The sequence below is a fragment of the Medicago sativa genome, chromosome 8 (assembly GCF_051527215.1).
Source record: "Medicago sativa cultivar Bolivia chromosome 8, Bolivia_mono, whole genome shotgun sequence".
NCBI classification, from domain to species: Eukaryota; Viridiplantae; Streptophyta; class Magnoliopsida; order Fabales; family Fabaceae; genus Medicago; species Medicago sativa.
In genome coordinates, this window is record NC_140756.1 from 81,235,942 (window position 1) to 81,249,513 (window position 13,572).

The window sequence follows — 13,572 nt, forward strand, 5'->3', positions numbered from 1 at the left end:
TATTTTCTACCAACTTTTCTACTATAGGTGCTACCCCCACTCTCTCTCTAATGATGTCATTCCTAATCCTATCATGTCTAGTCTTACAAAAATGTCTACTATATTTGGACCTTTAATAATAAGAGAGCGAAAAAGTCAAAATGGATGAGTTTTGGAGGCTCGGGGTGGATGAGAATTGCAAAAAGCATGGACATAAGATGTTCAATTTAACAATCTTTTTAATGACAAAATGTACTATTAGTTACTCCCTCCGTTCCTTTTCTTTTGATGTTTTAGCTCTTGGCACAAGTTTTTAGGAGTAATTAAAGTATATAAATATTTATGTGTTTTTGACTAAAATGTCCTTATTTATCATTAAATTCACATGTGATAAATCAAAGGTCTCAACTACTTTAATAGTTTATGGTGTTTTCCAACAAGGGTAAACTTGAGAAAACAATAATAAATTCACTAAAACATCAAAAGTTTTGGAATATAATTGAAACTCTAAAACATCAAAAGAAAAGGAATGGAGGGAGTAATTATTAGATTAAATATTTACTATTTGTCAGAGTTTAAATCAGGATTTCCAACTCTTCTCGTTTTAACTTAAATGAGTTGAACTATTATTAATCTTTACTAGCTTTTAAAATATAAATAGAAATGTCCCGTGAACATAGCTTAGTTGGCAGGGGTTAGGGTTCGAACCCTGGACACCTCACTTATTCACTTTGAAAAAGGTTAATTCTAGCTACTATACTACCTAACAAAAAAATAATAATATAAATAGAAATTGCATATCAATAAATGTCAATCAGTTGATAAATGTTAAATCAATCATAAAATTGTAGGTTCAACTTTTTCGATATTAACGACTTTTTGAGATGATAAAATTGTCTTATTTAAATATTTGTTGAAATATAATTTTTTATAATATCTTTACTTTGAAATTTTTGTACCATTTTGTCCTTAGTTTGAAACTTGATCCATGAATATTAAACTTTGGCTTAAATTTGAATTGGAACAAAATTACACCGAAATTTTAAAGTGAAGATACAAGGGTGGGGATTTATTTGGGTCTTTTACAATTTTTGTACGGATCAATTTAGTTTTATGATATAATAAAATCTAAAGTGATTTTTTTTATACCAAAAAAAATCTAAAGTAATTTTTTATACTTCTTATAGCAAAGACAAATTAGTCACTAATTTAGTATAATGGGGAGACTAATTTGTCCCAGGTATGACGACAATGTCATGAAAAATTGAGAAGGGTCAAAATAAGTCTTCACCGAATATATGATGACAAATTATATTCCAAAAAATACCAAAATATATAGCCATTTTTTATATCCAAAACAAAGACAAAGCACGTGCTTGGAATTAGTATAAATTTAGTTAAATGACACGTAATACAATTAGGCCGTTACTTTTTTCACTATAATCTCTTCTCGTGCATTCTACTGATTGATCAAAATATCTCCTTTTAGATTATATAATTCAAACACTTTTTTAGTATGTTCGGATTATATGATATGTTTCACGTTTACCTAGATCTTCAAACAACTTTTCAAATTTAAAATGGCATAAATTAAAATGAAAAAATGAAATAAATTTAAAGAGACATGACACATTTATCAATAATTGAACACATTTTTATTATTTAATCAATAATTTATAATACATTTACATTAACATAATGTTTATTATAATAAACTATTAGACATTTAACGTTAAATCCATAGTACAAGAAGATTGAGGGTGAATGAGGGTAATGTTTGACATCCCTCTCTCACATTCTCGTAAGAAGATGAGAATACAAGATGACGGAGTGAGAGAATGAGGCTCTGATAAACAACCTTAAATTCGAATGGATCGCAAATCCAGACTAATCTTCGATGCAAATTTATAGAGTGGACAATGGGAAGCATAAAGTGAGTAAAGGAAAATTGGAAACATGGAAAGTGGTTAATCTTGATGTGAAACAATATCAAGCTCACAAAGTTGTACCTTGAAGACGAAACCCATCAGAGATCCTACTGGTGTTGGGAATGTCGTCCAAGAGATAGATAGAGAGCGCAAGGAGGAATAATGGTTTATTAGTAACTTTATATGTTGAAAAAAAAAAGATGAAGGACAGATAATATACTTCCCAAAAATAAAAATAAAATGTCAAATTAACAGAGAGAATTCACTACAATCGATTAGATGAAATAATATTGATCTTGACATAAGTGTCTGTCAACCATTTTTTGAGTTTTAAAATGCTAGAGTAATTAACCTTCACAGATAAGATATTTGATATCGAAATAAAAATAAATGAGACTAAATATTTTTAGATTAGTCACCTCCATCCGGTTTGAGTATCATGTGGTGTTTGTCATTTTGCCTAAAGAACAAAACAAATTACAACTTATTTAAAATAGTTACCTTCTTCGGTCCTATTTACAAGAAACAATTAATTTTTTAAATTTATTGAAAAATTTAGATCCTTGTTAATCGGTGCCCCATAACAATAGTTAAGAACTAAAAATAGAAAGAAAAGTCAAATTTTATATTGAAAAGAACATTTTTTAACTTTTACAATGTAAAATACACAATTTTCAAAATAATATTTCTTTTTATTATTCCTTAACGAGTGTGGTTATCATTTCCTTAAAAAAAAAAAACAATTATAAAGCAATTTAAAAATAAACTAGTACACGATATTATTTTTTCACGATATTACACCCAAAAATTAAGTTTGTCAACTTTTATTAATCAAATGATTTGACTCGTGTGTTTAATGATTTGAACGATTCATCACAATTCTCTATCAACAAACAACTAAGGTGAGCTAAAATGCTGAAGATTCAAACAATGAACAATTCAAATCATCATCATCAACAATAACACGTGATCATGTTCATATTTACCAATTGGGTCAGAAACATTAGCATCAAAACCCAAATGACACAAACACAACAGCCTCGTACCATGTATCAAAAGAGACAACAACCTCGTACTCTGTCCCAAGAGAGAGAGAGAGAGAGAGAGAGAGAGTGGACGGTGTAGTGATAGGAGCTGGTGTGGTTGGAATAGCAGTTGCAAGAGCACTGGCACTGAAGGGTAGAGAGGTAATTGTGATTGAATCAGCATCTAGTTTTGGTACTGGAACTAGTTCAAGGAACTGTGAAGTTGTTCATGCTGGACTTTATTATCCTCACCATTCTTTTAAGGTTGGCGTTGTTCTTTGTTGTTATAGTTTTGATTTTTTATGTAAGCCCATTAAAGAAAGTTCTTGTTTTTATGTTTTGATTGTTGTTATATCTCGATATTGTGTTAGTTGGTGAAAAAATCAAATTGGGTATTTGAACCCCAAATGGTTGAGTTGATAATATATTGATCGGTTGATAAACAATGTAGAATGATTCTTGACACGGTCATATTTGGAAATGTCCTAGGGTTCAATATATATATATATATATATATATATATATATATATATATATATATATATATATATATATATATATACAATTATCAACCAATGAGAAATTAGTTGCGGAAATGTCCTAGGATTCAATATGTATGATTACCAGGAATTACCTGATAACAGTGAAATCTGCATATATTGAATCCTAAGACATTTTCGCAGGAGATGGTCTCGAGATTCATCATTGTTTCCACACACTGGGTAGGAGGCAGTGGCGCCTACAATTCTAGGCACCACTATTTGGTAAAGCTGGGTTGAGTGTTATCATTCAGAAGGTGATATATGCGACTAAAATCTCAACCACACAGTTTATTGTAGAGACATATCATATTATGTAAAATTGTAAATAAGAACAGTAACTCCTATATTTATTTTATATTTATTGCTTTCAGTCAATATAAAAGTGACTCTGTTTTGTAGTTCTGATACACGGTATCATCACATGTCCTTCTCTTTTTACTCTCACTCAACATATATCTTGGTCTATCCAAGATCCGTTGGATCACCTGCTATCGAGTCACGTTCGATATGAGTCTTGGGCGTTAGAGGTATGTCGTAAGAGTCCCATGTTAGACGAGATATACTTGAAAAGAAGTCAAAATATGTGGGGGTTATCCCTCACCTTACAATCTGGTTTTGTAGGGTAGGCCCAAACCAAACTTTAAGAGCTTGTTTCATTAATTAACCAAAAAAGGATTGATCCTTGTAAATTGGGGAATGAGAAATGTGTTTGGAGAAATGCAGTGGAAGTTAAGGTGAGGGATAATTGAGGTTATATGATAGCAAATATAGTTATATAACTTATACTCATGTCAGTAAATGTGTTCAGCGGATTGATGGTATCTCAAGCTTTCAAAATAAGTAATTTCTTATACCTTTTCATTTGCATTGCTTTTGAATTCCTTTAGTATCTGGTTATATGCCATGTTCTTCCTGCTTCATATGATCCATCCATGGCAACATTTTCTCATGTCTGAAATGGTTATGCTCCATTGTTTGTAATTTATCTTTTATAGTTGATGTTCAAACATGCCCTATGATTATCTGAGCCATTTTCACCCTAACACTATCACAGACACTGACACAAACACAGATACCACACACGACATGGACATGTCGATACCAGTAATAATTTGAGAAAGTGAAATATTTGAATAAGTCGGTACTACACAATAACATTTTACCGCATACTTCAATGACTCTGGTATATGCTTTCACCAACATGTCATGATTTAAAAGATCTTTGTTCTTTCTATTATCTGATTGAATCTAGAGTGAAATAATTTATTGTTTCTTAACATTAAGGAGGGTAGTGTGCTCTTTATTAACAGTTTATAAGAATCGGCGTTGTTAGTAGTTTCAGAATGATATTGCTCTATTATAATTTATACTCCTCTTGTCTCCTTGAAGTATTTTTCCTTATCATTTCTACGTTCTTATTTAAAGTTTAGACTTGTAAATATTTTGTGAGATCTTAAATTTACCGGTTGTAAAAGGCATCAGAAATCCTCACTTGTCAAACTAGTTTTTCGAGATGAGTTCGTCCTAGTTCAAATTCTAAGAAGGTATAAGAGTTGTACTTCAAAGTACGGTCGTTCATACCCCCTTTGATAATCTGGACTCGACTATGACTAATTCTTTGCCTCTATCCACCCATATGCTGAGCACCTACAATGTCACCTCGCCCGTGGCGGGCACGTGAGGGACATGATGTTATCCTTATGTCATGCTTTAGGAGGGGAATATGGTACCTTTCTCTCTCTGAGGGTCCAAGAGTCTATCTTAAATTTGATATGAGACGATCTGCATTGACTAGAGACATGGCTAGAATAGTCCTTGTTTGTAAGACTTCAGAAATCCTGACCCCTTCAGCTAACTAAGATTTTATGATTTCATCTTAAGATTTAAGCTGATTACTATAGATATTTCATCTAGCATGTAATTTGGACAATTTAGTTATTTGTAAAAAAAATTATGAAAATCTTTTGATCATATTTTACCTTCTTTCCATATAAAGAAAACATGTTGATTCGGATCACTGACATGGGTAACCATTGATCATAGGTTTGACTATTCGGTCATTGCGAATCGCTCTGAGGAGTTTTATCCAGAAATAAGAAAATACTATCCGAATCTAAAGGACAGGTCTTTGGAACCCGGATATCCGGGATCCGGCCGATACTTTCAGGACCCTATCAGTCACCTGTTGATTTTGTAATACAGGCCATTTCTCATACTCTATCAATACAGTTCTACCTTTTCTTTTGACAATGTTGTATAAGATGTTAATTTTCAATCCTACATTCCTTCCATCTAGTTTATCAAAGAAGATCCAAAGTTCAGCTTCTTCAGCCACCGTCAATTCCTAAAGTGAAGGTGAATTTGAAGGAGGAGGAGATTGTGAACAAGAATGGTGTTGTGATTGATTTTGCGGCGGAGTTGGCGAGAAGGACGGAGGGGTTGAGTGGTCGTGCTTGGATTTATTGCCGCAAATATATAAGGTTTAATCCATTTTTTGTTTTTGATTTTATTTTCTTCAACCTTAGGATAACACATTTATTTTATTTGAATCACAATACTGGAAAGTTTACATGTACTATTAATGTGATTTGTTTGTTGTTAATTTGGACTAACATTAATGTGTTTGCTTATTAATGGGTTATGGGTGAGGAATTTTCCTATGGTGTAGGCCCATGTTAGGATAAAAAGGGCAACCCGGTGCACTGAAGCTCTCGCATACGGAGGGTCCGGGAAGGGGTCCCACCATTTGGTGTATTGTACGCAGCCTTACCCTGTTTTTACACAAGAGGCTGTTTCCAGGACTTGAACCCGCGACCTTATAGTCACATGACAACAACTTTACCAGTTGCGCCATGTTAGGATCAACAGTTTAATTAAGTGCTCACTATATAAGCTATTTCTATAATCAACTTGATTATTATTTTTTGCTAGGGGACTAAATTGGGCCGTAAGAAAATTGTGAAGACCAAAATGGGTCTTCACTCGAAGATAAAATTTAGTCAATCTGTTTTTATATAACCTATAAGCTGTTTTCATAAGTTATTCTGAAGAGTTTATGGAAATAAGCTGAAAGCAACTTATGGACATGTCATTTAAGATGTTTCCATAAGCTCTCCCAAACAGTCTCACAGGTCAAATAAGTCAACCCAAACATGCCATAAATATAGCTGTTTGTTTGTTTGTTTGTTTGTTTGTTTTGGTTTTGGAGCTTATTTGTCTCTTGTTTGATATTCTCCAGCCATGGTGGAAAACAGTTTGTGTCTTGCAAACAAGTTTCTTCCCATTTGCAGTTTCTTTTCCATCATGCTGATGCACGGTTACAAGTCACTCATATGAATGAAAATATACTGCAGGAACAGAGAGTGACCACTGAAAATGTAAGTAACCCTGCTGCTGGTGATGTTGATCTGTTGTTATATTAATCTGAATGTTAATGGGTTCTGCTGCAGTCTGCAGGGGTTGTCCATGAGGAGCAGGAACAACTGCAGTTTGTTGCCACTAACTCAGATGTGTCTGGTTTGTATTCATAACCTGAGTTGTATTCAAGGAAATTGCCGTATTAGAGATGGAGAACTTTGAAGATGTGCAAATTCATAACCTGTTTGAATGTCACAAGTGCAGCATAACCTTTGATGAGAAGGATGCATATTTGCAGCACCTGTTTGTTGTCTATTCATCAGAAGATGACGAGGCGGTATCGACTTGGTTCATCTGTTTCAGATGGAGTTATAATTAAAGCTAGGAAGTTTGAGTGCCAGATTGGTCATAGTGTTTTTGGAAAAGTGTCGCTACAATAGTCATGTTGGGATTCATGTTTGGAATTATTTGAGGAAAACAGAAGATTTGCTGGGTCAGCCTAATGTCCTGGGAGCAAAAGAGTCTCCAGTCACGGATGAGATGCCTTCAAGGGTCTCTAAGATGGATGCCCTCATCGAAATTGCTCAAAATTCTATTACAGAGGATTCTGTCATTTAACCATGTTGTTCCTCTAAACTGAATACAATTCCTATTTAGGAAATTGCGGTTGGTGAGTTAGATGAAGAGACAAACGTTGAGTCTCCGATTGGTGAATAGAAAATGGAAGAGAGCTTGACTGGGACAAATGTAGTTAGCGATCTAAATCGGCAAGGTAGTCCCCATTTACCCATGGATGGAACAATAGAGGAAATTGACAACGATAACCGAGTTATTGATGCAAAGATGTTTAGTTTTCTCGATAACACCGGCTTGTTATCTGTAAATAAGAAAAATGTCGATGCACCTGATACTTCTAAAGGAAAAGGTGACGTGGCGCTGACCGTTGAGGGGTTTGATCATTCTTGTATTGACCTGCAAGGAGCTTCTCAAAGTCCGTTGCTTCCTTCGTCTGGGAATCACATGAAACCTGGATCCGAGAAGAGTGAAAATTCTGGTTGCACTAATACTAGGGGATCTTACACTTGATGAAGACAGTAGTAATAAGAGTGACTTGAAAATTGGTTTAGATGGCTGCAGTGCAACAATGTACCTGATGTTTCTAATGTTCATTTTCTGCACTCAGCTCCACTTCTAAAGAAAATTCTGGTATTGGTAAAAATGTTCATGTGACAGCAATGCCAACTTCTAAAGAAAATGTGGTCCGATCCAGGGTTTCTAATCCCTCTGTATCCCCAGAACAATCTTCGGATTCATTTTCTGCATTCAGCTCCGACAAGGTACAATGCATATCTTATACTTGCCATCATTGTCAAGGTTTCATATATGTTGCTCAATAGAGGGAATGTTCCTACAAGTATTGTGGTCTACTGTGCTTACCTCCATTTATGTCTCAAATATATTCAGGTTTTATTTTGTATTGATCTTTTGATGCAACTTTTCATTATTTACAAAGCCTATGTTGAACCAGGGATTAATGCTCTTCCTCTTGAGTGTTTTGTTCTCTCTCCCTCCACACACACACACACACACATATTTATTTATACCAAGATAAAGAATGCTCGCATGGTATCTTACTTGCTCATCAGCCTTGAACATAAATTTCCCCTATCAGCTACTCGGATCTTGCTTCAGATATCTGGGTATGAATTGAAGGGTGTGTATGGGTTGAGAGTTAGGTCCAATACAAATTTTAAGCAGTTGTTTCATTAATTATCCCAAAAAGGAATGATATTTATAAATTAGGGAGCAAAGTGTTAGGAGATTATGCATTGGAAGTTGAGGTGAATGCATCATTGAACATCGGGGGAAATTGGTGTAGTTGGGTCGATTGAAGTTATATGGTAGTAAGCATGGTTATATTCCATGCTTTAGATTTCAGTATAGAATTGTTGCAGTAATAGTAACAGATAGTTTTCTCTATTGATAACACTATCACATACGCTGACACAAACACAGATACCACACACGACACGAACATGTCGATACCAGTAATAATTTAAGAAAATGAAATATTTGAATGTGTCGGTACTACACAATAACATTTTACCGCATACCTCAATGACTCTGGTACATGCTTTCACCAACCTGTCATGATTTAAAAGATCTTTGTTCTTTCTGTTATCTGATTGAATTTAGAGTGAAATAATTTTATTGTTTCTCAGCATGAGTATGTGCTCTTTTTTAACAGTTTATAAGAACCGACATTGTTAATAGTTTCAGAATGATGTTGCTCTATTATACTCTAATGCTTCTCTTGTCTCCTTGAAGTATTTTTCCTTATTATTGCTTCATCCATTTCTTATTTAAAGTTTAGACTTGTGAATATTGTGTGAGATCTCACATTTACTAGAGATGCGAACAAAATAGTCGTTATAAAAGGCTTTAGCAATCCTCACTCGTCAAACTAGTTTTTGAGATGAGTTAGTCCTAGTTCAAATTCTAAGACGGTATAAGAGTCTATCTTAAATTTGATATGAGACGATCTGCATTGACTAGAGACATGGCTGAAATAGTTCTATTGATATTTCATCTAGTGCTAGTTTGTAACACTTCAGAAATCCTGACCCCTTCAGCTAACCATGATTTTTTGATATCATCTTTTGTTTATATTTTACCTTCTTTCCCTTTTAAGAAAACATGCTGATTTGGATCACTGACGTGAGCAACCATTGATCCTAGGTTTGACTATTCGGTAAATGCGAATCACGCTGAGAAGTTTTATCCAGAGATACGAAAATACGACATGAATCTTAAGGACGGGTCTTTGGAACCAGTATATTTGGGGAACCGGCCGAAACTTTCAGGACCTTATCAATCACTTGTTGATTTTGTAATACAGGTTATTTCTCAGTTCTCACTCTCTCAATGCAGTCCTACCTTTTCTTTTGACAGTGTTGTATGTATGCGATGTTAGATTTCAATGTTACATTTCTTCCATCTAATCTGTGCACAAATTTCTTTCTATTTCAACTTTACTCCTAAGGTAGCCTACATGATCAAAGCCCTGTTTAGATAAACAACATAATTAAGCGCTTACAGTTACATCATAAGCACTTATTATATATTAGGTATTTCTATAATGAAATATAAAATAATGTCAAACTGTTTTCATATAATTTATAAGTTGTTTTCATAATTTATCCTAGAGAGCTTGTGAAAATAAGTCGACATCAGCTTATGGACACATAAGTTGTTTCCAGTAAGCTCTTTCAAACAGACGCAGAAGTGTTTACACCATAAGTTGTTTCCAATTAGCTCTTTCCCAACATAAGTTGTTTCCAATAAACTCTTTCAAACAGACGCAGAAGTGTTTACGTCATAAGTTGTTTCCAATAAGCTATTTCCCAGCATAAGTTGTTTCCAATAATTTATTGCAGGGAGAGGACATTCATGGGATACCTGGTCTTATTAATCTTTTTGGATGAGATGATACATAGGCATGCAGCATGACACTTGTAGATAGTTGACATTATCAAAAAACACTTTGTTATTGTACATGAAAATGTCTTGCAATTATAAGCTAATAAATGTAGTATAAGATGATTGAAACCATAACAATGCAGCTAATATATTGTAAATAATATTTGTCTTCTCACTAAATCAGCTCTGCCTATCCTACTCAACCGCCGCGTTGGAAGCCTGGTTTGGTCTCCAGCTGCACGTGCGGCCAACCTTTGTACATATCTGTTTTTTGAAGACACCTACTATCTGTCAACTTTTTTGGCAACACCTTTGTTCAACCAAACATGTGCCCATTTCTCATGGATGTTCCCATTTGTCAAAAACTGATTCATATAGTTAATTTCAATTCCTTTCATTTTTCAAATTACTTATGTTGTCAACTTGTCAGTGTCATGTTCAATGTCTATGTCTTAGTGAGTGTTTGTTATGTTTTTTGTACATGCAGGTGGTGCCAAAAGAAAGCCAACTTCAGAATGTTGGGAAGGTCATCAATGTCCATATAGATCCATTTTCGGTGACTTTATTTGATTTGAACATGCAGATGTAATTAATAAAAAACTAGTGTGTATATGCACGGGAAAAATTGTGTATGAATTAAACTATATTGTTCATGGCTTTCATATCTCTCTTAATCGTGGTTTCTTGCAACTCATCCATCGTAGCTTGGAACGCAATGAAGTCATTCTCCCACATGAAGTAGTCACAGTGTGTCATTTTTTTCCTATTAGTAATACATTGTTTAATTTAATTAACTTAAAATACTGTTTTAATTAACTTAAATTCCGTGACTATAATATGCATGCAATATTTATTTTAGTCATTTTTTCACTCATATTAGAGGAACGAAAATTAAATCTTCATATTGTGGAGACCAATTCAAATATAATAATTAAATCTTCATCGGATGTCCCCTGTTGGTTAAAGAATGTAAGGCAGAATCAAGTGAAAATTGGCCCAAAATTGCTCACATTCCAAACATCTTGAAACAATTGTTATTTTTATTTTTTTTTCTTTCTTTTGGTTCCCATTCTTTGATTATCTTGAAATTGACCAGTAAATGGCTTTTAATATTTTCAATCACAAAAATAAATGGTTTCAAATTTCTGAATATTTTTTTAATCCTATCATAAATCTAATTTTTCAACTGGTTTATATCATATCACAATCTTTGTATTCCTGTTTCTGCACTATATATTTGCTTTCAACTAATTAACTAGGTAGATCCTATTTATTAATTGATTTGTGTGTAGTATTAGTCTTAGATTGTTATTAGCTTCTTTCCGTTCTTCTTATTTTTCTTTCCAATATTGTTATTTGCGCGCAATTTTTTATTACACCAGTTTGTTCTAATACTCTTGAAAACTATCCACTCAAGGATTTGTGTTTGACGGACTTTCATACTGATTTGAGTTGTTATCTTGTCGCAGCTATTTGTCAACATAGATATGAGACACTTTATTTTCTAAAAGAATTAAAAAATGAATAGGTTTGGTCTGTTCATTTGTGACTTTTGGATAGGTAAATATCATGGACTGATGATTGCTTCTGTTGTGTGAGTATCGTGATTTTTGTCCCTGCTCTCTCTGAACTGATCACATTGAGCGTTGTGCTGAAACTCAAGAATGAAGAAATTGAATTTCTGTAGTTCATGAATTTATAGAATTTCTGTGAGGATGAGGAGTTCCTCAATAATACAGACCACTATGAGGAACATTAATAATACAGACCACTATGATCGTCGTTATTACTGAGGATGAGGAACTACGATCATAGTTCATGAAAAGAATATTTGGGTATGTGTCTCTGAAAACTTTGATGTCAAAACTATTTTGAAGAAAATATTGGAGTCATTATTAGATGGAAAAGTTGACGAAAACTTATCATTGGATAACTTGCAAAGTAACCTCCGTCAAAATTTATCAGAAATAAAATACTTGTTAGTCCTAGATGACGTTTGGAATGAGAGTCATAAAAAATGGATTGAATTGAGAACTTACTTGATGTTTGTTAAAGAACATCATTACATATGTGAATGAGGCTCAAGGAGTGAACAAAACTCTTCTTGACTCAATTGGTAAGCAGATAGAAGAAAAATGCAGCCGGGTTCCACTAGCTATTAGAACATTAGGAGGCCTATTGCAAAGTAAGAGTAAAGAGAGAGAACTGAACAATGTCTTACAAGGTGACTTTTGGAGATTATGCCAAGACGATAGTAGCATGTTGCTCTATATATCCTAAGGATTGGGAAATAGAGAAGGATGAGTGGATTCAGCTGTGCATGGCACAGGGTTATCTCGAATGTTCACCTGAAATTAAGCTTATCGAAGATGTTGGTAACCACTTTGTGAAGATTTTCTTGACAAAGTCATTTTTCCAAGATGCAAAAATGGATGAAGATGGTGATGCATATTCAAAATGCACGATTTAATCATGATCTAGCAATGCAGGTAGCTAGCATAGATTGTTGTTCTTTGGATGGCAAGGCAAATGAACTAGGTAGAAAGACCCATGCATGTATCGTTTTAACGTAAAGCCATTGGATTGTTGGACTCACTGGATGCAGGTAGGTTGAGAACTTTGGATTGTTGGATATGATTGAATAGGGAGGAATCATCAGTTATTTCAAATTTCAAACACTTGCGCGTCTTGAAACTGTCAGATTCTTCTTTAGCCAAGATATCTTGTTCAATTGGAAAATTAAAGCATTTAAGATGACTTAAATTATATGATTGCAGGGTTTCAATAGATATTTTCAAATCCATAAGCAAGCTTGTTTGCCTACAAACAATGAAATTGCGAGTGTATGGAATCAGTCCTTGGGAGTTACGGTATGATGGTATTGATTATTCAAACTATGGCTTTCTTCACAAACAAATATTGTTGAAATCTCTCTCACTTACTGTGTTGATCTACATACATTAAGAAAAGGCTATTTTTACCTAAAAAAATCTTCCCATCTTTGAAAATACTCAGATTGGAAGGTTACTCTCAGTTGAAAGGATGGTGTAAGATAGGAGGTTATGTTGACTCTTCACAATCACTTCATCTTTCCTTCCCTCCCTTTCCTCTTCTTTCTCAATTATCAATCGCACGATGTCAGAACTTGACAGGAGTTTGGAGTTAAATGGTAGTCCTGTGGAGGCACTGAATGCTACACTAAACAATCAGAGTCTCTCATTGCCTGCGCTTTCCATGCTCAAATCCCTGTGTATTGGTCGC

The 13,572-nt window shown here is 34.0% G+C and overlaps 2 pseudogenes across 1 annotated transcript; both read left to right on the forward strand.

The window, feature by feature from the left end:
* Nucleotides 1–5,126: 5,126 nt before the first annotated feature.
* LOC146902160 (uncharacterized) lies at nucleotides 5,127–8,162 on the forward strand (annotated as a pseudogene). Its single transcript, XR_015023242.1, has 4 exons — nucleotides 5,127–5,295; nucleotides 5,771–5,954; nucleotides 6,713–6,851; nucleotides 6,924–8,162. The product of XR_015023242.1 is annotated as an uncharacterized LOC146902160 (transcript).
* Nucleotides 8,067–13,109, forward strand: LOC146902161 (disease resistance protein RGA2-like; annotated as a pseudogene).
* The last annotated feature ends 463 nt before the right edge of the window (nucleotides 13,110–13,572 follow it).